We start from the raw sequence: 25,519 nt of genomic DNA, 5'->3' as shown, positions 1-25,519 counted from the left end.
TTCACAGTTATTTGAAGAACACAAAGAAATTTTCTGATATTTTAGAAGTATGTCTATCATTAGTGGATTGGAGATAAATATGATTAGTTAATTACAAAATCTGTACTTTCGGGACATTTATTCTTTAATGTATGAATGAAAACTTAATTTGCTTCCTAATATTTTGTTTTAAAATATAATCATATATTTTATATCCTGATTTTATTTTCATAATGTTCACTGGGATAGTAGGTCTTTTTCAGAAATCTTGAATCAATATGTGCAACAAGAACTACACTATAGTCCAATTTCTCTAGTAAAAACGTATATACAAATAAACCTTCCACCATAACTGTATCAAACCTTTCATGTTGTTGCCAAGCGGAAATGTTGGCACATTTTTCTTAGTTGGAATATTTTAATGCTTCACTGTGAAGCAGAAAATATCAAGAAAGTACATGTACAATTAATTGCTTAAAGAAAAGGCTTCTGACATTTTCAGAAAAAAATACAAACTAATTTTTAGAAAGCATGCATTTTTTTTTAATTTGAAAGGGAGATTTTACAAAGAGAGACAAAGAAATAGAAAAAGAAGTCTTCTATCTTATGCTTCATTCCCCAAATGTGTACAGCTGCCCGACATGAGCTGATCTGAAGACAGAAGTTTCTTCTTGGTCTCCCATGTCAGTGCAGGATCCCACAGAGCTGGGTCATCCTGTTCTGCTGTCCAAGTCTGCAAACAGGGAGCTTGATCACAGGTGGGGCAGCTGTTACACAAATCAGCACCCATATGGTACGCAAGCCCTGTAGGGTGGAAAATCAGCTTTCTGCATTACAGAGAGGACTCCAGGTTTACTTTTTATACACCTGAAGGTTAAAGAATAAATGAATGGGATGCATGTATTCTGATTTCTTTAGTTAGCTTGTGTTAACTCTCCAGGTACTTGAATTGTATCTCTTTCATATTTTCAACTTCAAGGTTTTTTTCTTGATATATTCCTTTCAGCTCAAAAGTAGGTGACAGTATGACTACAGAAAGAGTACACACATCTGTATAAAGGCTTAGCTGCACATTTTTTACCACCACTTGCATTTTCATAATATTGACAGTTCTTGTTGCCATTTTTACTGCACCATGCTGCGTGTGCTGACCCTGCTGTGAAAGACCTTCTGTTATCAAAAATTGATGCTAAATCCAAGCTGTTAGCAGCAGCTTTTTATGTAAGTGCAGTAGATTGAACAAACAGTTTCAGTGCCCTAGAGTCATGGGAAGGTCAGAAACAGCTCTGACCATTAAATGATATCTATTAATTTTGCTCCGGAGAACAAGTTGCCCAGTTAGGAAGTGATAGAGATAATTGCTTTGACTGTGAAGTCATTAATCAAGTTTTAAGGAATTTCAGCAGTGCAAAGTGCGATAATGCCTATTTAATGCTGTAAGAAAAACATTAGTGTTCAACTGAGAGTCAAAGAAGGTTTATTATACATGTATATATGCATACATAAATGCATATGCGCATACTTGCATATACTCATACATATGCACATGTAATTTTATATACACATACATATAGGCTTTCTATGAAACAAATTCTGTTTATGACTCAGAGCCCAGCTGTCTCTTTGCTGTTAGACTGAGTGGATTCATACAGACTAGAGATAACTTTTGCCTACTGATGATGATGCTAAATTTCAGAACATGGTAGCAGAATTTGTAGAGCTTCTGATGAGGGCTTCGTTCTGTGTTAGGACATGACAAAAATAAATTGAAGGATGAAAGCAAATGGGTAGAAGATAGGAAAGAAGCAATATATTTGTTTTATAGCAATGGACCCTTGCAGCGAATTATCCAGTTTAGTTAGAATAGTATTAATTCCTTTAAATAATCTTTTTCTGTAATCATGTTTTTATTTTTTAAATGCATAATTAAGAACTGATGGGGGGGGGAAAGCAGCTGGTATACTGAGGTGGTCTTAGTCAGCCAGTAGACCTTAAGGGGATTTCCTCAACCCAGGTGCAACGAAACGAATAATCTCTCAAGTAATGCCCTCGGAACACTCTTCCCCACGTTGGGGTCTCTAAGGTATCATCAAATGACTGTCCCCATCCTCAGTGCATATGTAGTTTGACAGCTTTTTTTAAAACTTTTTTTATTAATTACATCGTATTATGTGACACAGTTTCATAGGCTCTGGGATTCCCCCAATCCCTCCCTGTACCCTCCCCCCATTGTGGAGTCCTCCACCTTGTTGCAGTATTACAGTTCAAACTCAATCAAGATTCTTTCTTTATAAACATATACCAAGCATAGAGTCCAGCATTTTATTGTCCAGATAAACCCAATGGTTTCTTGGGGAGACCATCTCTAGTTTTAAGGCAGAGCTGGCAGAATATCATCCCAATCAATTAAAAACCACCACATAACATCAACAACAATAATTCCTTTAAATAATCTAACTGCCTTAAATATTTCAGCACTACTCAGCTCCTCCACTCAGATCCAATTCTAGCAAGATCTTTGTAGAGAGCAAATTATATTCAGACTCTGCTACACCCTACTGAACATATTTGGATATAATTCCAAATGAAGCTATTTTTATTGGATTTTCAACTTATGGGGTATAAAAACAGGGTGAAACATTTTTTGATTCACATATTTTTATTTTGAAGAAATTTTTCATGCTTGAAAAAAGTATAGATAACTGAAATTTCCATGGTAGAACGGTTTCAAATTTTTACAATGCACAAACAGTCACAGATATTCTCTCTTTAGCTGCATAACACCGTGACAGTACTGTTAAACTAAAAAGCAACAACAAACAATATCAAAGATGCTTCTGCAAATGATGGGAACATACAGAGTATATGCACTGGAGACTCTCTTTAGGAAGTTCACCTCTTTAAGAAGTTTCAAAGCTCACAAATATTGAGAAGGAGGGATATAAGGCACTATCAATTAAATCTTTGAAGTGACAGAATCTTCAATTTGATATGTCGATTAACTTGTCATAAGAGAATTTCTGTTTCGTGAAACATTTCTTCTGAAACTAAACATTCTTTTTGTCCTTTTGGATTTGTTTTACTGAATCGAAAGGCATTGATATAGGGAGCAAGAAGGCAAAGGGCAGGGGGAATTCTGTATCTGATATTTCACTCTCCAAACAGCCACAACAATAGGAATGTCCAAAGTGGACAGAGCTGAGGAACTTGGTTGGTCTGAAGCCAGGAGCCAAGAGTTTCCTATGGGTATCCCACATAGGTACAGATACAATCTTTTGCTAATTTCCAGGCACATTAGCAAGGAGCTTAATTGGAATTGGAACATCCAGCGCTCAAACTAACATCCTAATGGGATGTCAGTACTGCTAACAATGGCTTCATCTGAAAAGCTGGCTCTGAAACTGCATCAAGATGTTGAAGTGTTTAGGATGTACACTCAAAGCAGGTATTGTGACGTGGTAGGTTAAACTGCTGGCTGCTCTGATTGCATCTCATATAGAGCTTGCTTTTGACCTGGCTCCCAGCCAATATGCCTGGGAAAACTTCTGCATTCCTGGCTTTTGCTGGGGCCATCAAACATAGCAGCCATTTACACTGGATTTTTTCCTCTTTTTTGTATATACACAATTATGTAAATATGTATATATATATATGTATATATGTTTTTCTAATATTTATCTATCTAGCCAGCTATGTATATCTCCTCTCTCTTTATCTCTGCCTTTTAGATAAGCACACAACAAATATGTGCTCTTGATATCATAAGTGTTAAAAACATACTACATTTAAAAAGGAAGTATGTAATATAATATTCCAGAAAATATAATGTATGACAAAGGGACAATATTTAGTGATAATGCAATCACGGACTACAACTCTTCTGATCTAACCAATTACCCTAGACCGAAGGATTGAATAAGTGAAATTAGGAGTTCACAAAGTGAACTTGTGAGATCTGGCTGTTGTGGCATTTGGAAGGTGAAGGAGATGACACAAGATCTCAATCTGCCTCTCCCTTTCTATGTGCCCCTCTCTTCGGTCACATTGTCACGAGTAAATTAGCATATTAAAAAACTGTGTAAGTATTATATTTAATCCAAAATGTAATGTCTTGAGAGTGGAGTTGTTTGACACTTTGTTGGTCAAGAACCATCTAGGGGATAAGGGTCTCCAATTGCCAGATTGAAGAGCTTAGGTTTAACTTCTGATGCTGGCTCCTGATTCCAGATTCCTGCTCCTGTAGGATGGAGGAGGCAGGCATAATGGCTCAAGTTGATAGGTCTCTTCCACCTGTGTGGAAGATCAGAGTTTAGTTTGGGCCACTGGAGGCATCTCTATGGTCACTGAACTAATTTTGAATCAGCAGATGATATTTCTGTTTTTGTTTTATTCTCTGGTAAGTAAGATTCATCCCTTAAAATTATCTGTGGAAATGGAAAAAATATATGTCTCCAGGCACAGAAAGGAAGATGCTTAGAGCCAAAATAATGAGAAACCTGACACAGTCTGAGTGAAGCCCACAGAATCAGAAGATGCAGTACCGCTTATACATGGATGATGGTGGCATATATGCACTTTTTAAATTTGTGTCATATTCAATTATTCTTCATGTCTTTTGTATGCTTTGTTAATTTCCTATCCCAGTGCTTAATTAATGCGTATGGTATTATAAAAGGAATTGTTTTGTTACCTTCTTTTAACAAGTGGTTTGAATAGTCATTTGCAAATCAGTTACAGAGAGGAATACACACACACACACACATACACACACACACACAGTCAGAAAGATTGAGAGAGAAACATTTCATCTCCTAATTATCTCCCTAGATAGCTGCTGTGGCCAGCCATGGGCCAGGCTGAAGCCAGGTGTCAGAGAATTCATCTGAGTCTCCTATGAAATGGAAACTTGAACCATCTTCTGTTGGCTTTCACAGACCATTAACAGGGAAGCTGATGGGAAGTGGAGCAACCTGGACATGAACTGTTGGCCGCAGGAGACACTGGCATTGTGGGTGGAGGTTTTATATGCTACCTCACAGCAGACTCCTGTTTTCATATGTTATTTTAAAATGTGTTGTTGTTAGTGTATAGAGACAATTCTAGTTCTTGTAAGCTGATTTTGTATACTGCTATCATATTAGTAGCAGAGACAATTTTGCATTTTTGCTTTCCAATGTGAACAGATTTTTAAATTATTCTTTTCTAACAGCTTCTGCTAACACTTTGAATGCTGTTCTCAGTAGAAATGGTGATATGGGTGCATTTACCTTGTTTTGACTTTAGAGGGAAACAATTGGACTTTGTATTTTTTTATTGTTGTTTACATTGTATTATGTGGTACAGTTTTATAGGCGCTAGGGATTCCCCCCACCCCTCCCATACCCCTCCCCCCATGGTGGATTCCTCCACCTTGCTGCATAACCATAGTTCAAGTTCAGTTGAGATTCATTCCTTGCAAACACATGCCTAGCATAAAGTTCAGCGTCTTATTGTCCAGATAAGTTCAGTGGCCTCTTGGGGAGACCTTCTCTGGTCTGAAGGTAGGGCTAACAGAGTAAAGATCCGGTGGACTTTGTATTTTATTAAGAAATTCTCTATAGACTTTTTTCTTCAAGTAGTATTTTAGCATGATAACTTTTTTCTATACCTGGTTTATTCAGAGCTTTTATTACCAAAGAACTCTGTACCTTGTGAAATGCTTTTTCTGCATCACTGAGATGACACAATGCTTGCCAGTTTCATTGTCTCAATGTCTTATTTTCTTATATGAATTGATTTACTTATTTTTAATCATCCTTAAATCTCAAGGTTTGGTTCCTTGCCTCCAGGTATGGTAAGTGGCATCTTTATTGTGCTATTGACTAGGGCTTGTCAATATTTATGGAGGGTTCGTACATTTATATTCAATCAGAATACTGGACTATAACTTTCTTGCTTTTTAGTGTTTTTGTTTGGTTTTGCTATCAGGTTAAATGACTGTTAATTATATTTTTTGCTGATATATTTCATGGTTATGTCATAGTTTCAGATTAAATAACCATTAATTATATCGCTTGCTGATATGTTGAATATTAGTTTCTAGCTATATTTGTAAAAGTAAATCATTCTGTAGAAAGATGGATACTTTTTGGCCTTGCATTGAGAAAAAAAAATATTCATTGAATATCAATACAAAGAAAACCCAGCTTTTTGATCCTCTAATTGAATTCTAGTTGCTTCCCAGCATTATAGATTGCAATGTCTTATCTTGGGCTATGGTGCAATTATCTCCATAGTGCCACACAAAATTCCCATGAAAACAAATGAGGTTGTTAAGTTTACTAGAAATGAAGAAACAGGTCAATGTTCAAAACACCAGTCTCCACACTATCTCATGGCTTCAGACTGCAGGGCAACAAAGGATTTGTCAGGGTTGCCCTATTTAATATCTTAAAGAAATATTTGAAATGTTGAAGGGAAAAATCATTAACTCATTAAAAAAACCATAACATCTTCTTAGGTAGTGTTATATCTTTGATATATTCAAAGTTCTGGTACAAATCATATTTTTAGCCATAATGATTTAAAATCCAAATTAAAGAACTCTATTTCATGAAATCTGAGGATGATTAAATACATTTTTGTCAGCACCAGGCTATTTTCAAAAATATATTTAGACTACTCACCCTGACAGCTGTTCGCTTTGCACTCTGCTTTTTAATAATACACTTGAGGCAGGGTGACATCAGTCAAGTCTTGTTTAAACAGAAGAGAAAACTCCCTGTGTTAGGAATTTCACGATGCCTCATTTAGCTTTAGTTGATGCGTGTAGGGTAGTGATGATTTTTTTTAAACACCCTTTAATTGTACAATATACAGAATAATTTCTTCATTATGTCAAAGTAGGAATAACTCAGTCTTACAAATCTTAGCTCAGATTAAAAGAAAGATATAAAAGAAGTAGATAATGGAGGAGTAATTTTTAAGTACTTGTATTGATCAACTAATAAAACCATATATTTCTCTCCCTCCCCCTACATGTCTTAGCTTCACTTGCCTATCTTTTATTTCAACTTTTTGTCTGTATTTTATAAGCCAATGTGAAAGCAAATTCTTTTATATGAAATTCAATAATTCTCAATTATATATGTGTGTGTATGTGTATATATAATCAGTGTATTTATATATGTCATATATATATATGTCAAACAGCATTCAGGACAACATCCATTAAACAAGAAAACATATCACTGTGCAGGAATTTAAAAACCCCTTTATAGAAGCTTTTGTGCATATTTCTGTTTCTCTCCCTATAGGGCTACAACATCTGGGATGCGCCTGGCTGCAGTTAAAACACTGGAACACAACTGATATTTCTCTTGTGAGTCTCAGGTCTGCAAAAATTTTGGACATCTCATGTTGAGTCAAAATGTGTGAATTAGCAAGAAACTGGAATCAGAAGGAGAGCTAAGACTTAAACACAGACATTTCAGTAGAGGATGCAAGCATCAGTTATTTTAAACTCTGCATGAAAAAACACCCTGGAATAAGTTCTTAAAATAATATTTAAAACCCTGCTATATCATATCTGGGCAGATGCCCAAAGAAAATGCAATTAGTTATTCAACAAGGCACCGATAATATTGAATATTGAGAATGAAAACACTGTTTGAAGTAATCCCTTCTGACTCCTGAAAGCAGAGAAGGAAACAACAGGCTTTATGGAAGTATCTTGGGTTTTTAAGCATTCCCTTATACCTCTGTGGGCAGGAATCTGTAGAGAAGACATTCCCCATGGCTGATCGTTCAATCAATCAACAAATGGCTTTGCAATTCCTGTGCTCTGTACTTGAAAATGTCATTCCCTGGCTACTTGGTGAGTGACAGGTGATGGCCTTCCTGACAACCGTTAAGTTGCCAGGTTTCTCAGGGTTTTAACACTGTCCTGTTTGCCAGTACTTGCAGGCAGTGCAAACATGGGGCAGTGATATGGTGGCCCAGGCAGATTAGCCTCCTATGGTTTGCCCCCAGAACTGCTAAAGGATGCTAGGAGGCTTGTGGCTTTCAGGTGATAGGGATACACGTTCTGAGCCATCACCTGCTGTCCACTGCCATGCAGAGTGAGCCTAAACGAAACCTCAAATTAGGAGCAGAGTCAGCAATGTGGCCCTAAACATTGATATAGAAAGTGCAGGTCACAAGCACTATCTTCACTGTTGTAACAAAGCTGTGTCATTCATTCTGCCAAAGAAGAAATCAAGGCAGGACATGTTTAAGGCTATGAAGCCGGTAACCATGAAAAAACATTCTCTAACCACAGTTTGTTTCTCAAACATCCCACGATACTGGGCTAGACCAGACTGAAGCCTGGAGCCTGAAACTCGAATCTGCCAAGGGATAAGAATTCAGGTACTTGAGCCATCATAAACTGTTTCTGAGGGTGTGCTTTCACAGGATTCTGGAATTAGGAGAACAGCTGTGACTTAAACCAAGTCATTCTGAGCACAATGCAAACATCACAACAGCTTGCTGCATATTGTAAATTTTAAAACAGGACATAGAAGACATTTTTCTTCCAGAATAGATCTTTAAGTGTATTTTGAAAACCTATTAGTAAAATAACATGCATTTTGGAGAAAAAAATCACCTTATTTCTGTGCAATATTTTATGATGTCAAGGGATCAAAATCACAAGAGAAAACGACTGATGAAAAATTCTCTTTCACTGAAGGGAAAAAGTAAGGTGCTATTTAAATGAAGCTTTAGTACCCTACAAATTGGAGCTGTGCTAATTATTGTCTGCTAGCCACAAAAGTAAGAGAGGCCAGTATATTTTCCCCTCTGAGTTTTGTTGTTATTTGTTCATTGTACACTGGAGTCTGGAAAGTATTCTTTTAAGGAATGTGTTAGCTCATTAAGCATAGACTATTCCTGTAAATCAGTTGGAAAACTTTTTAATGCAAAATTCTCCGAGCCATGAATGCATTATGCCGTCAGGAAATTTACTTTGTGTTATACATATTTCTTTGTGTTTCTAATGAAATCATAAAGTGCTAGTTTGGTTTTAAAACATGGTACCATTATGTTTGCAATAAAAATGTTTGAACAAAGACTTTTCAAAACAGAGAATAAATCTAAGTGCTTAAGTGCCTCAGACTAAAATCCCATACAACCTGTAAGACTTAGACTTCAGTATTCTTTAAGGATACAAATATCTGCTGGCTAAAAGTCTGTTAACCACTCAAAGATCATCCCTCACATTTCAGATATCCTTTAATCACCAATTATGCTTGCAGCATACTCATCTTTTTTTTTTTAAGATTTATTTTTATTATTTTTTCATTGGAAAGGCGGATATACAGAGAGGAGAGACAGAGAGGAAGATCTTCCGTCCGATGATTCACTCCGCAAGTGAGCGCAACGGGCCGATACTATGCCAATCCGAAGCCAGGAGCCTCTTCGGGGTCTCCCACGCAGGTGTAGGGTCCCAAAGCTTTGGGCCGTCCTCGACTGCTTTCCCGGGCCACAGGCAGGGAGCTGGAAGGGAAGCGGGGCTGCCGGGATTAGAACCGGCGCCCATATGGGATCCCGGGCGTGCAAGGTGAGGACCTTTAACCACTTGCGCCACCGCGCCGGGCCCAGCATACTCATCTTGTAGACATGTTTGTACACTGAGAATTAAGAAGGAAGCAAGATCAAAGAGGTAGAATTCCTGTTAAGAATAAGTGTGTATTTTAGCTGAGCAAAGAGCATGCAGTTTATGTTAAAAGAGATAAGTGGATGAGATAATAAAAATCAATCAATGAAAACACACTGTGCAATAATGCAAATAAAATGTTTGGATAAATCACTAGGAAAAGATGTGTCATTTTCACCAGGCATTGATGGGTATTACATGAAAGCTCTGTAATATGGAAAAGAAGATATTTCTGAAATTCATAGTAAGTTTAAAACAAATTTTTTTCTAAAACCTGATTGATGTCTAAATGGATTTTGAACTGGTTTCCCACACTTACTAAGTCTAGGAGTTATTCAAAACAGGGGACCTGGATCCCATAGAGTCTTAAATGTAAGACTTAGATGAGAGAGTATATTGAGTTAGGACTTTCAAACATAAGCATCATATTGTAGAAGAGAATTTTGCTCTTTATTTTTAAGTTCTAAATATAATTGTAGCATTCACTGTATTTTCCCTCTGGTTTTCAACAGTTTCATTTGTCAAGATTATGTATCTAATATATGATGATTCAGTTAGGCAAAGGCTTTTCCTCCACTGCTTAATTTCTTTTACACACATTTGGAGCTTAAATATGTAATTAGCATATAATTTTACTTTCTATATGAAACAGATTTACATTATTTATATACTCCAAATCTAAAACTTTATTCTTTATATATATTTATCCACACATCCTTATGTCCACCAAAAAGACTGTTGCCGTATTTGATGCATTTCAGTGTGAGAAATTATTTTTTAAAGGTTTATTTCTTTTTATTGGAAAAAAAAAATTAAAGACAGAGAGACAGAGCAAAAGATCTTCCATTCACTAGTTCATTCCCCAAATGGCTGCAACAGCCAGAGCCTAGCTGATCTCAGCCAGGAGATTCTTTTGGTTCTCCCATACAGGTAAAGGGTGCCAAGGCTTTGGGTCATCCTCCAAAGCCAGAAGCAGGGAAGTGGATGGGACGTGGGATTCCAGAGCTTACAAGGTGGAGGATTAGCCAATTGAGCAATCAAGTAAGGTCAGTTTCGATGAAAATTAAAGCCATTATCACATCCTTCCAATATTTCAACCTGCATGTCTTTAGCTCGAGTTCAAGAATTAGTTAGAGGTGGCCCTCTGGTCCGAGGCTGGCCAACAACACAGCAGCTCTCTCGCCCCGAAGGGGAGCTGCATGCGGTCTGCCAGCGCCCCTCTTGGTGCTAGGCTCTGCCTGCTGGCCGCCCGGCCAAGGACCCCTGGCATTTTTGGGTTCTCCTATTGCTGCTCAGATAGCTCCTTACCAAAGCTGTAGAGGTTGGCCTATGTGAAAGCGTTCTACTGATTCCCAACGACAGAAAGTCTTCCTCAGAGGAGCCTGAAACCAATACGGCTTCAACACATGTGTTTTGAATAATTGTAACAGCCAATATACCCTCAGAACCTTGTGATAGTTAGAAACGGGGCCGGAATGCAGAGAAATCTTCCATCTCCTTTAAATGTGTGAGGAAGACGTGTAGTCAAACCTATTGGCAATATGACAAGTAACTTATAGACAATAGATTCAGAACAGCACTAGACAACGGTAAACACCACAAAGACATACAGAGGGAATCATGAGCAACCCTAAAAATCTATCAAGAGGAGGTCACTTGGGCAGAATTGGGCGGAGCCCCAGAGCGGAGCGGCAGGACAGCAGTAGGCTTGTATCCCATCCCTGGAAACTCCCGGATTCCCAACAAGGACTATCAGAACAGGCAGCAAGGACTGCATCACCACAGCCAAGGAGACCATGGGGACCTGGAATGCCTTCGGAGACCGAGAATTCGGAGGACATGCCTCCCCCATTTTTCTTGGACCTCAGCACGAGACGGAAGAAACCCGAATCCTTCCTCATTGGATATAGGAGCAACAGCCAGGAGCCCTGGGTGATCCTCAGAATCAGAAGAACAGTAAACTATCTTCGGGACAAGGGAGAAGAGCTTTCTCTCGTCCTAACAAAGGTGCATTGCCAGGGAGTTGAACTGAATGTAGAGCAGCTAGGACTTGAACCAGTGCTCATATTGGATACCAGCATTGTAAGTGGCAGTTCACTGTGCTACCAGGCTGATCCTTTAGAGTCTGCTATTTGGTAACCCCTGCTGCTGGTCAGGCAGTACATTTTGTGCTTAGGCTGTCTTGCCACCGAGACACTGAAAAGAGAGATGTGATAAAACTCAAGCTTTGAAACAAGTCAGAATGTCCTTTTACCTCATATTTAAAGTGTGGCCTCTTAACTTCAGATCTACCCGGTTCTGGCTATTGCTACCCTTTAGGGAGTGAATCGGCAGATGGAAGATCTTCCTCTCTGTCTTTCCTCCTCTCTGTATATCTTTCTGTCCAATAATAATAAATATATCTTTAAATAAATCTTTACATTTTGCTGTTTGTAGATTATAACTCCCTAAATAATCAATGGTCTACATATATATATTTCAACCCTGAATTTCCAAGGATTATGCACTGTGAATCTCTGGGTTAAACCAACTGCAGATCTAAAATATTTGGATAAAAAACACGCTGTCTATATTGGACATATGAGTTTTTTTTTTATTATTCTCCAAATAGTAAGTATAACAACTATTTTCATAACATTTAAAATACATTCCGTGGGCCCGGCGCGGTGGCGCAAGTGGTTAAAGGTCCTCGCCTTGCACCCCCGGGATCCCATATGGGCGCCGGTTCTAATCCCGGCAGCCCCGCTTTCCTTCCAGCTCCCTGCTTGTGGCCTGGGAAAGCAGTGGAGGATGGCCCAAAGCTTTGGGAACCTGCACCCGCGTAGGAGACCCGGAAGAGGCTCCTGGCTTCGGACCGGCATAGTATCGGCCATTGCGCTCACTTGGGGAGTGAATCATCGGACGGAAGATCTTCCTCTCTGTCTCTCCTCTCTGTATATCCGCCTTTCCAATGAAAAAATAATAATAAAAATAAATCTTAAAAAAAAAATACATTCCGTATAAGTAACAGTAGATGTTTTAAAACATGAGAGTCGTTTACATGTTACATACAAATAATGCCATTTTATAGAAGAAGATGGACTACCCATAGATTTTGCTGCCAACAAAGTTTGCTTTGATCATCCCCTTACAGATATCAGGAGATATCATGTGACAGGGCTATTGAGAAAGTGCCTAGAAATGTTCATAAACAATCAGGTTGTTCTGACAAAAAATGACTGACTAAATTAAACAATTAATTTAATGTATATTAAATTTAATGTATATATTATATGCATGTGTGTATATTATACATATTATATACTATATATCATGCATAGGTACATATACATATTATGTATTATGTATGTATATTATATATAATATGTGCTCTGTATGCACTATATAGTATAGAATATATAGTATATATTGAGAGCATATATAGCATATAGTACATATATAGTATTATGTATATTAAAGTTAATATGTGTGTATACATATAGTTGAACTCTCTATATATAATGTTTTTCTTAGATTCTGTCAGCACAAAGAGAATCAACAATTGGGGGCCACTATTGAGAAGTGACATTGCTATGTCAGCATTCCAGATGGGCACCAGTTTGAATCCCGGCTGCGCTACTTCTATTTCAGCTCCATTTCAATGTGCATAGGAAAGCAGAGAAATTTAACGCAACTTTGCCAGAGGTCTCTTGTTGGTACATTTAATCTTACAGATTTTAAAGATGAAGCACTACACTCAGGATTTTTTGCTGTTGCGGACTCTAAGATTGTGGTGAAGCTCAGCTGGTACCCAAAGCAATGTCAAAATGGCATCAGCTATACGATAAAGTGCCTCACAAAATGGCACTGTAACCATGAGCAAAATACCAGCCAGCCATTATAATAAAGATGCATATAGTTGATTTTGAATGTTAACTAGGATTTTTTGATTTTGTCTTCTATATATCTTTTCCTTGGGGAAAAAAAAAAAAAGTTCAGGGCCCAGCCTGGTGGCCTAGCAGCTAAATTGCTCACTTTGCAAGTGCCAGGATCCCATATGGGCACCGATTCTAATCCTAGTGGCCCCGATTCCCTTCAAGGTTCCTGCTTGTGGCCTGGGAAAGCAGTCAGGAATGGCCCAAAGCCCTGGGATTTTTCACCTGCATGGGAAACCCAGAAGAGGCTCTTGGCTCCTGGCTTTGGATCAGCACAGCTTGGGCCGTTGCGGCTGCTTGGGGATTGAATCAGAGGATGGAAGATCTTCCTCTCTGTCTCTCCTCCTCTTTGTATATCTGACTTTCAAAGAAAAATAAATAAACCTTTAAATAATGAAAATATTTTTAAAAATTCCTAAAATATTCAAGTATTTGCTTCAAGATAATCAATTGGTGTTATAATATTTTATTTTCATTTCCATTTCTGTAGCACACTGTTAAAGTTAGCTTACTAGGGTTTTGCCTATCCTTGCTGCATGGGAGGAATTTATTCCTTGTCACCACTTGTAATTATCTTCCTTACTACACACAATTCCAAGAATGCTGTGTACTTACAATAAGAATGTTTAATCCAGTCCACTTCTTGCAGTTACTTTGACTATGTTCAGATATGAACTATTATATTAAATGCTATCACAAGTTCTTCAATAATAAACATGCATTTCTGTTGACTACATACTTTGTAGCAGTTTTTGAACACATATTGAACAGTACATTTAATCACTATTGTTCTGACACCCAGTCAAGAATGGGTTATTGTGCTCTGCCTGGAAAAAATACAAATTAATATTTTTTGTAAATCCATATGCATTTCATCTTTTAAAAGATCTGTTTAATTTATTTGAATGAAAAGGGGAGATACGGAGGGAAGAGCCAGTGACAGTAATAGATACAAAAGAAAGAACGGCAAAGTTTAATGAATATCTTCCTCTTTCTCTTGTTTTCTCACTTCCTTGAGAGTACTTTAAATTTTTCAGAAGGATCTATAAATATGTGGTCTCAATTCGAAGGATAAGAGGGATTTGTTTAATATAACAAGCTATTACACACGTACTAGAGCTATGGACCCTCAGCAGATATTAAAGGGGGATCTAGTCACTCTTCAGTCAAACTTGGATGTACTTTTTCCAGTGTGAAATGAATAACTGACGCTGACTTTCTGTACTTTCATATTTTCAATCAACTTTTGCTGATCTTCTTTGCTAAACAGAAATATAATATTTTGATTAACACAGCGGGATCCTGGACAAGAACACTTGAGTTTATATTCCCACTGCATTATTTACTCACACAGAACTATGATAGATTGCATAATTTCTCTCTCATTTTTTTCAGATGTAGTGAAGATGTAAATATTTATTCAGACAATAATGACTGCCTTAAGGAGGCAATAAAGTTACTCATGTAAATCCTTCCAAAAGTTCTTTGCTTGATATACTTGAAATAATTTGTGTTATGGTTTTGCCCAATGTGGATCGCAGATATAACTCATCTGAAAAGAGCATTTAATTTTATATTTCATAGATTCTGTAAACCAACATGAGTTAGAGTTTAAAATAATTCATTTAAGCATAAATGCACATTAATTATTTGTGGGAAAAAGTTATTCTAATATTTATTAAGTGCTTAATGGTATCTGGATTTTTGTATAAAGAAGAAGCATTGCAGGCTCAATTGATTGTGTACTGTTTGAAAAGGGAAACAGGTCCAGAATCTATTTAGTTCTATCACTAGTGTTGTGTGCCAAAAGTCACTGTTTGAAACCAGTTCGAAGCACTGGTCTGAAATAAAATGTCTTTTCTAATTAATATCACATTAAAGTATCTTGTATTCTGCCCTAAAAACATTCCAAAATTACAGAACATTGCAAAGATAAGGAATTTGCATATGAACATTGTATTTGTTAATCACATTGTTTCTATGACGTTCCTCCTCTTTTCTACAAAACTAAGAAACATAATTTATTTGTGATTAAATTGTGTGAACAAAGGCATGAATACAATATTGTATACTTTACTAAATTGGATCTGAATATGTAGAATACATATGCAATCCTTGAATTTTACAACCATTTGCCATTGGCCATTTTACCCTGCAGATGCAAGGTACTGCAGGAAAAAAGGGAGATGGTTATTCCCAGGAATATTGTAATAGTGCAGTTGTTTCATTGTTACCACACTTATATCTCATATGTCAGGATGTTTTTGCCGTAGAACTACTTGACTGTTACAAAGAGCAAAAGTGGTTTTGGAGAAAAACTGTTAACTGGAATTTTCATATATTATTTTTTCATGAAGAAATCTAAGATAGATTGACATAGCAATGAGAGATCGTAGTTAGGAATTAAATAAAGGAAAACAAAATCAGGGCAGAGAAAGCACACACATAGCTCCCTAAATTGACAGAATACTAGTATAGTATAGGGTTTGCAGATGTAACGGAAGCAGGAGAGTACTGAGAGACTAGGAACAAATCAAACCAGGAAGGAAATGGCAAACAAGTCATGCAGAGTTTTAAATAATTGGAAAACAAACAAACAAAAAATAGAAACAATTCCATTTTAAATGGATAGGATGACATTAAAGGGTTTTGAATATAATCTCTAATTTTTTGAAATGGTCTTTCTAGCTCATAGGAGAAGAATGGGCTATGGCAAAAGATTGCCACAAAGGGATTGACTATTGTTATAAACATGTGAAGCACGTTGGCAACTTGGAAAAGCCTAAGGAAGGCAGAAGGTGCGTAAGTCCAGGTATGATTTCAAGATGAAGATATTTTTTTTCTCCAGTTGATCAAGACAGAATTTGAAATACAAATGACCATTAAATATTATTTTTCAACCATATTCAGCTAATTAACTGACAGGGTTGAGAGATTCTATAAGTTGATATTGGTGATAAACTGACAGATATTCAGATGAGCAGTCAAGTTGAATGTTGGTTATGTTGAATAGGAAAAATATACTTAACATTTGTGTCAGGGTTGAATACAAATCTACCACAGAGAGAAATTTTGTGAATCTTCTAGTGCAAAGTGAACTACATTAAACTGAAAAAGAAAAGATGAGAAGGAAAAACTGAGATAATTCATAGAAGTACATGAAATACCAACAAAAATTGCTTTACTGGTAGTCAGACAAATTAAATGCTTGAAAGGGTGTCTGGTTATTCCAATGAGAATGACACATCAGGGACACCATAAGTGATGTTGATCTTCAGTCTAGGAGTATGTGGAAAACTGGAGACTGACCCTTTTCAGAATGGGTGCCTCAGTGTTACAGAGCAACACTGCTTGAGCAGAAGGCCAGTATCAGTGGTAATGCTTGGCTCTAACTTTTTGCAAATTGAGAAGAAACATTAGAGCATAACCTTGGTATTGAGGAGTTAATACAATATTAAAATATTCAAATATTCATGATTTTCCGTGTGCTTTTCCACGGAAATGTAACTTTTTGAGACTATACAGTTATGTAGGATTTATGGTGAAAACGCAATCTATGTCTAAGGCAGTGGCAAAGGTCCAGTATTTTAAAAGTTGAATATGCTTCTCTGTTTTATTGTGTGAGTCTACTGAGCAGGGAAAATGTAAGCCCATGAATCTTGTGCAACTTTATGTTGTCTCGGTACTGAAATTTATTGGACCTGTCAGGAAGAAGTTATTTGATTTAGCTAAAACAGGTCTGAAGCGTCATAAATGTTTTCTATCGCAAGATATGTGGAGAGGTCATGATTTATTTCATTTATGTGTTATATGTATTGTTTTAGTATATTAATGGGAAATAGATTATATGTGGTATAGAAATACCAATGTCAACAAGCCTTTATTTCTATTAGAATTATTGCTTTTCAGCCTTGATATGAGTTATATTTTCATGTAAAGTTTTATAAAGTTAAGGCAAACTGAAGCTATTAAGGAAGGGACATAATTTTAGCTATTTAAGCTTCAAATAATAAAATATGATATAATATAATTTTGCAAGTACTCAGATATAACATAAAATCAGAAACTAATTAGAAATAGAGTATTTTATCAACCATAGATTCTGTCATTTTAAGCTTTGTTTTAAATCAGTATTGTCTAAAATTAAGGTATTTTAAATATTCTAGATGAATGATCTATCCTTCTAGTAGAATTAATATAAAAATAAAAATGATTTGCAAAGTAATAGATGTGAAAAGTTTAACAACCCATATTTAAAATGTAGGAAGACTTTTAATACTTTCATCAATTTGGGTATTAAAAATCTTCAAAGTCATGTCAGTGAGCATTGAAGCCTAGTTCAAACCAACCAGCCACACTATCCAGGCCGGGTACATGCTGGCGGGTGCCGCCCTAGTTAGCCACACCTGTTGCAGTCCTGGTTTTCATGCTCTCCACTGGGAACAGTAACTCAAGAGGGAGGTGTCCACTGTTTCCCTACTGGGCCCACCCCACTCCTGGATCATGCACTCTCCAGGTGGTTCTGCAGTTTGGCTTGGCAGAATTAGCCCCCAGTGCCAGCATCTGACAACCGATACTGCGGCAAAGCCCGATCATCCCTCACCCATTCTGATTTATGCTTGTGCCAGTAGAGAGGGCCAGACCAGCCTGCTTTTCCCTGATCTAGCTCACATGAAGCCCACAGATGTTGTAGCCCTGCCTAGTCTGGTCTACCCCATCCCAACTCACGCTCTCTGGTGGGCGTGTTGGTCCAGCAAGGGAGTTCTCCCCATTTCCTCTACCTGCTTTGCCCCTTTCCCCCCTGGGTCTCACGTGTGTTGGTTGGGTGCTGTGGTCCAGTCTGGCCAGACCTGCTTTGACTTGACATTTGCCATTGGAAGCTGTAGCCTGGCCAGGCCCAAGCACCCAAATACCAGCTGACGCTGATGGGGATTACAGCCTAGCCTAGCCCAGGTGATACCCAGTCCCAGCCCTAACATATACTGGGTATGTGTTGCTACCTAACATGGCCTGACTCACACTCAATTCTGGTGCTCGGATTCGCCAGTGGGTGATATGAACTGGTTCACATCTGGTTCAACCGGATCTGTCCCTGACCTGTGCCAAAAGAATGTTGGTGGGTGCAGTTTCCTGGCCTGGTCTGGGCTGCTCCCTCTTGTGGTTCTTGCCTTCACCTGCAGGAACTATTTCCAGACAGAGGAGTTTCCCAAGCTCCTCCTCAGAAACTCTCCCAAATGCCAGATCTCATGCACATTGGTGGTTCTATGGGCAAGCCCTACTTAGCCTACATCTTGTCCTGGCAGGAACAGTGGCCTTACCTGACTGACCTTAAACCAATTCTGGTTCTTACCGTTGGGTGTTTCAGCCGAGCCAAGGCTCAGACACAGCCAGACAAAGCTCACACATGTCTCAACAGGTGCAGAGACCTAGCCTAGACCATCCTACACCTACCCTGCTCCTCCAGAGCACCAGTTGGTGTTGAAGTCTAGACCAATTCGGTGTGTCCAGTCTCAGTCCACAGTTGGGCTGAAAACACAGCAGCCATATCTAGACCAGAACGCAGATACCACTTGGGTCCCTGCACTCAATAGTGGTAAATAACTTTAAAAGTCTGCCCCATAACATAAATGTAGTACGTTATAGCTTACAACACAGCAAGATCTAATCAACATTTAATAACATAAATAATGATCATGTGATTCTTTTTAAAATTTATTTTGACTTTCCAAGTTACAAAAAAAATACACATTCTAAATACTGCACGACATAATGAGTTTTTCTAGAAGGATATATTTGCAAATATTATCTGAAAAGAATATATATGTGTGCATATATATATATATATTCTGCTAATACATATGATTATAAAATGTATATCATATATGATTATAAAACAAATATATACATATGAGATAATCATTTTGCAAAACATCTCCTTTTATTTTTTTTTCATTTTGTTACTCTTTGCAGGGAAATTTGTTAGAGTTATGCAATATTGGTCCTTGCTGAGCCCTTCCAAAGCTGTGAGTTTGGAAGGTTTTACTGTATATAAATCTGTCATATTTTGTTTTTTGTTCATTGGGTCTAAGCCAAGTGATAAAGAAGAAATTGCTTTTCTTTTTATATGTTATATAATTATATGTTGATATACCCTAAGTTTTGTTTTTGTTAAGTTTTTTGGTTTTTTTTTTGTTGTTGTTGTTTTGTCTTTTTGTTAGAATCTCAATACTAAAGGTGATCTTTTCCATTTTTTCCTGGTGAATCAGTTTGATCTTGCAGCCATCAGCCTAACGACAAATGGATAAAGAATTTATTGGCATCAACGATGACAAAACCCAACCATTAGATCAGACACAAGCAAATGATTTATCTTGACATGCCACTATTGCTTGTCTGTTTGATCATATTTCGTTACTTTAAAACATTTTATTGGCATAATTAGAAAAAAGTCACATATTTCATACATATAAGTTTAATACAGTAACACTTTGCTGACAATCTCCTTCACTCACTCCTTCCCTCATCCTTCCTTCCTACAAGTGAAAATGAGACAGGAATAGAGACAGAGCTTATGGACATTCATCAAATCATAGCAAACAAATATCCTTCAACAAGTTTTGTACTATTTTATGTGGTAACTACTTGCAATTATCTCTATTTTTCAGCAAGGAAACTGACAGAAAAGAGACCCAGTTTCTCTCCAAATGTAAAACAAGGACGCATAACTAAAACAATGGATTGTTCTGACTAGACATCCATTTGTTCATTATTGTCATTCTAGCATCTGTTGACTAAATGAAAATGACAGAGTTGCTTCCTGATGCCAGATGGCCCAAGTCAGATAACTTTATGCCCACTCATTGCTGATCTTCCACGAGCAGTGTTGAAAGGCCTAGCTAGCTATATACTGTCTTTTTTACTCAACACTTTGATTCTTGACAATATTGACAATCTACTTCAGAATTTCTTCCTTTCAGATTTTTTTTCTTGATGTGTCAGCTACAGGCTTGATACTGATTTCAAGACATTTAGATTATCTGTCCTTACATAAGGATTGCATCCCAGGGGTGAGACTAGGTTTTACCAGGTTGTTTGGGTTTTTGTTTTGTTTTTATAGCTTTTTAAACTGTAAAAAAGGCTGAAAGTTAGACATGTGGTTCAATATTTAATATGCTGCTTTGTGTGCCGTCATCTTGTATTACCGTCCATGCTATCTATATTACCATCCTGTATCACCATCCAACTGTAAATTGTGTTTTTCTGTGGAAATATTCCATATTACCTAAGGCAATTTTTGTTTGTTGCATAAATATTAGTGATGCTGTTTGAAGATAAGTTTAAATCATATTCACCAAGATAATGAAGTATGAGGAAGAGGAAAAAATTGTGTTCAGTGTTTGAAAAATCAGTAAGCTGCTTCATGCAGACAAAATCCGGAGACGATGGTGCTGAGGATAACCATGAAAGCCACATTGAATAAAGAGCGACCCTGCTAGAAAGATAAAACATGGGGAGGAAGCAGCACTAAGCAAAACATTTAGACCATTCTGGAAGAAAAATATAATAAAATCTCTAAACCCTACTGTTTAGAGATAAATAAAATGTCACTTTATCAGAAGTATCAGTAATATATACTTTATCAGAGTTGAATTATCCTCTGAATTTACAAAATTTAAGTTTTAGCGGTAATTATTCTGTAACATTTCCAAACTCAAAACATTTAGGCGATGTTGGCGATGTCTCTTAACCTATGTCAGGCCTTAGCAAGGTCATGATATTGATGACCACTGTATGAAACTCTGAGATGACTTCTACAGTACATTAAAAATAAATGAAACACTTTGGAAAAAGTAGTCTATGAACTGAAAATCCTTTTGTAGGTGATGTAAGCAGAAATGATAAATAGAATTTCCAAAGAGTAGAATTAATTAAATAACAGAGTAAAATGATCAGTGTGTAAGACATTACAAACAGACTTTTAACCTTAACACTTTCAAAGATTTTGATTTGGGAGTGACACATTCCAATTGATAAGATGCTATTGTGCATAATATTAACCAAACCAAAGCCAAACATATCTTTTAAAATTAAGTGTAAGTAATACCACTTCTTAAAATTTAATAATTTCCAGTGTTAGAGGCAACCAAAATGTTAAAAGGTCTACATATTAGAAGTGGTTTGAGTAAGTCAAAAGCAACATTGTCTGTATTTCACAGATATGTTACCTATTGATTTGCCACCTAGGACTTGTGGATGAAGCAAGACCCCGAGCTAGGGACAAGTCAGATTCTTATAGGCCAGTTTGGCCGTTCATGACAAGACAAAACTATTCTAAGATAAGGGGTTACAGATGCAAATCAATAGGTAACATATCTGTGAAATACAGACCATGGGGCTATTTTATTTTTTACCCTTATCAGGGCCACTGACCCTTACTTATATCCTGAGCCTGGGCATGGGGGACAATGGGCTCTTGCTCTTAATCTTATCAGTGCCTGCAAAAAACCCACTGACCCTTACAGCCTAAGCCTGGGAGTGTGGCCCATGTTATTTGTAGAAACTTTTCTTTTTTACTTTAAATTCAAGTTGTTTTTGACTTACTCAAACCACTTCTAATATGTAGATCTTTTAACATTATGGTTGCCTCTAACATCAAGCCCAGTGCAATAACCTGGTAAGTTAATGCTCACCTCACTAGCTCCTGGGGACCATATGGACACTGGTTTGTGACCCAGGTATTTCACTGTCACCCAGTTACCTGTTTGTGGCCTGGGAAAGCAGTGGAGGATGGCTTAGCATTTTGGGACACTGCACCTGTCTTGGAGACCCAGAAGAAGCTCCTGGCCTTTGACTTCAAATCAGCCTAGCACTGGCTGGTTTTAACAACTTGGCGACTGAACAAATGCAAGAAAGATCTATCACTCTATGTATATTTACCTTTCCAATTAAAAAATAACAAATAAATCTTTAAAAATTTTAGTAGTTTACAAAATAAAAATAAACCTAATATTTTAAAGTCTTCTCAAATGTAGTGTAATTTGATTAATAAATTATGTAAATCTTTTAAACATATTTTGTGAATTGTCTGTGAATTGGTATTTATACAGTCTTCTAAAACAAGTACAGGAATGGAAAGACAGATCTGAAAAATAGAAAGTGATACTTCTAAGGAAATGGAAACTCAGTTTTGACATATTTTGGAAAGCTGGATAAAACATGTATTTATACTAAGGGCATTGTCAAGCAATAAGCATGGAATGTTATCAGCTCACTAGTTCATGAGATTCTGAAGACGAAGCACTGTTCAGTATAAAATAAGGCTCTTTGGACTGATTTATGGAAAATCTTTTAGCATTTATAGATTTGTCATACCTAAGGCAACAAAATGACAATAGCACAATGGTCCTTTTGAAAAATATATTTATTCATTCTAAAATCAAAATAACTTCATACAGCAGGCAAGACAAAAGTAAAAGTTTCTGAAGAATCAGGGAATTATGATGCACATATATATAAATGCACAGAAAAGTCTTGTAAAAGGTAATATGTAGAAGTTTGGCTGCTAAATGTTTTTTTCTTTCTCAGATTTATTATTTATTTTTAATAGAAAATCAGATTTACAGAGAGTAGGAGAGACAGAAAGATCTTCCACCCACTGATAACTCCATTAATGGCACAACAACATCTTCTCCAGGCTAGAAGCAAGGAGCTGGGTAGTCAGCAGAGCTGCAATATGAACCGATCCCCATATGGGTGGCTGTGCCCAGAGATGCAGCATGAGTTAGTGGGTCCAAAGTGCAGGCTTCAGGCCTCTAACAACTTTGAAAGCAAGTGGTTTAGATTTAGAATTTTTTGTTCACATAAACATCATTCATATTTAAGTGTAAGATATTTTTCCTCAGTAATTCATTATTTCTTTCCTCAATTTGCATTTATCCAGTCCTTGTATTTAGTATTTACTTTGGTATCTTCTTTTGTATGATATCTCTTTGAATATTTGATCATTTATGTTGCACTTGGCTTACCTATTACTCATTCACAAGAATTTTAGGTGTGTATGTACACCTGCAAGCAGCAAGCTCCAGCCTGGATCTGCAGTCTCAAAACAAACCGTCTAAGGCAAAGAAGCAAAGCTAACAATTCCATTGAATAAGAGTTTGTAACATCTAAATAACTTCAATAACTTAAACATTCATCACACGTTTATTGGTTAAATTAAATTTACTACACAATATTGATAATTTTCTTTACAGCATAGAGGAGAACCTTAAATATACTATGGATTAATGCATAAACTCACAAAGAAATACAGGCGACATGTTTCATTGAATATAAACTTAAGACACAGCTATACATGTTGATGAAAATTACAAAATGAATGTCTTTGCAGTGGGTGGTAATTGGAAGGGGAAATGGATGGAGTCTCCAGTGTATGGATAATATTCTTTTTTTTCTTCTTTTTCATTTTTGCCATTTAATGCTTTCAAGTCCAATCCTGGAAGATAAGCATTTTTTCAGACATATTAAGTTTCAGCTATTGCAATGTACTAGTCAATTCCTGGAAATGATTGAGATAAAACTACATACATCCCAATGCTGTCTTTTTTCTAAAATATCACGAAAAGATCAGAAGAAAATATCATTTGAATTTCAAACCTCGTTATTGTTTAACCCAATTATAAAAGCCGTTCATCTTTCCTAGAACCATTTCCCTGTGATGTTTATAGAAACAATGATATAATTTCTTATTATTCAAAAAATAATTTTAAAATATAAACACTGAATGTAATATGATTTTAGATGAATAACACCGATCTGTCATTTTTAATTAGGTTTTTAATTATATCCGCTATTATTCATTACCAGCAAAGTGCTGTGGGATCTTTTCTCAACTTAGTATAGACGTAAAAACCCGGGAATTTTGTTGCAGGGAAGTTTTATTTGCAAAGTGAACAAGTGAGCTTAGAAAGAGGCAAGGGGAAAACACCTCCCACGGAGAGCCAGGAGGTGGGGCACCTTTGAAAGGAGAGGGATTGACACTAAAGATCTTAAAAGGGCTTGGATTTTTAAGCTTTCCCTGAACCTTCCTTGTCTGCACAGGGACCTGTTGGGAAGACAGTCCCTATTGGTGGTCTCAACCTGCTGGGATGACTGAGCAATCCTTATGTCATTCTCTTGAAGGTGTTGCCAAGATTTTAGTGGGCTTGTAGATTCTCACTGTAGTAATTGTGTGCATATGACGTTAACATTCATTACTAAAATAGCTATCTTTACCTTTCTGTTTCCCCTCAGTCATTTGATGTAGCAAGGAAACAAAGATTTCCATTTGGAGCATTAAGCTTTATGCAATATACACACGAAAAGTGAAAGTATTCTTGATGAAAATGTGTAACTAATTGAATATTCATAAGTATAGAAAAATGGAGTTTTCACCATATTTAGTTCTAAAAATGAAAGGGGAAATATTTCTCTATAGCATACGGCACATGCAATTTTAATAGGCAGTATTTTATGAGAGAAATTGTGAAAATAAAAATTCAGATTATAAGCAAGAAAAATCCCACTGAGAATAGTTAGAACAAGCTTAATATAATATTGTGTACTGTGGTTGACAAATTCTAGCGTTCACTAAGTAATAATCTAAAATAAACTGCATCGTTTAGCAGAATATAAGGGCAAAGCCACTTAAAAAATATCATTTGCTGTGGCAGAAAACTTTTGTCACAATTTTAAATTAACTGTATTATTTTTCATCACAAAGAAATAACAATGTTTCCAACTGCTACAAACATGGGGAAATTTGAGTGATCTCCTGGTCTTATTCAGTGAAATCCATTTTACACGCTTGCTCATGTAACAGTGAAAATTCACGTGTCAGATCTCGGGAAGCTGTGACTGCTTGCAGTGCCCGCATCCATTCCTGAAATGTCTACTTCTAGTCTGTTTCTAA

This window comes from Ochotona curzoniae, unplaced genomic scaffold (assembly GCF_017591425.1).
Source record: "Ochotona curzoniae isolate NIBS_2020 unplaced genomic scaffold, NIBS_Ocur_1.0 contig_64, whole genome shotgun sequence".
In the NCBI taxonomy this organism is placed as follows: domain Eukaryota; kingdom Metazoa; phylum Chordata; class Mammalia; order Lagomorpha; family Ochotonidae; genus Ochotona; species Ochotona curzoniae.
This window is presented reverse-complemented; position numbering follows the sequence as displayed.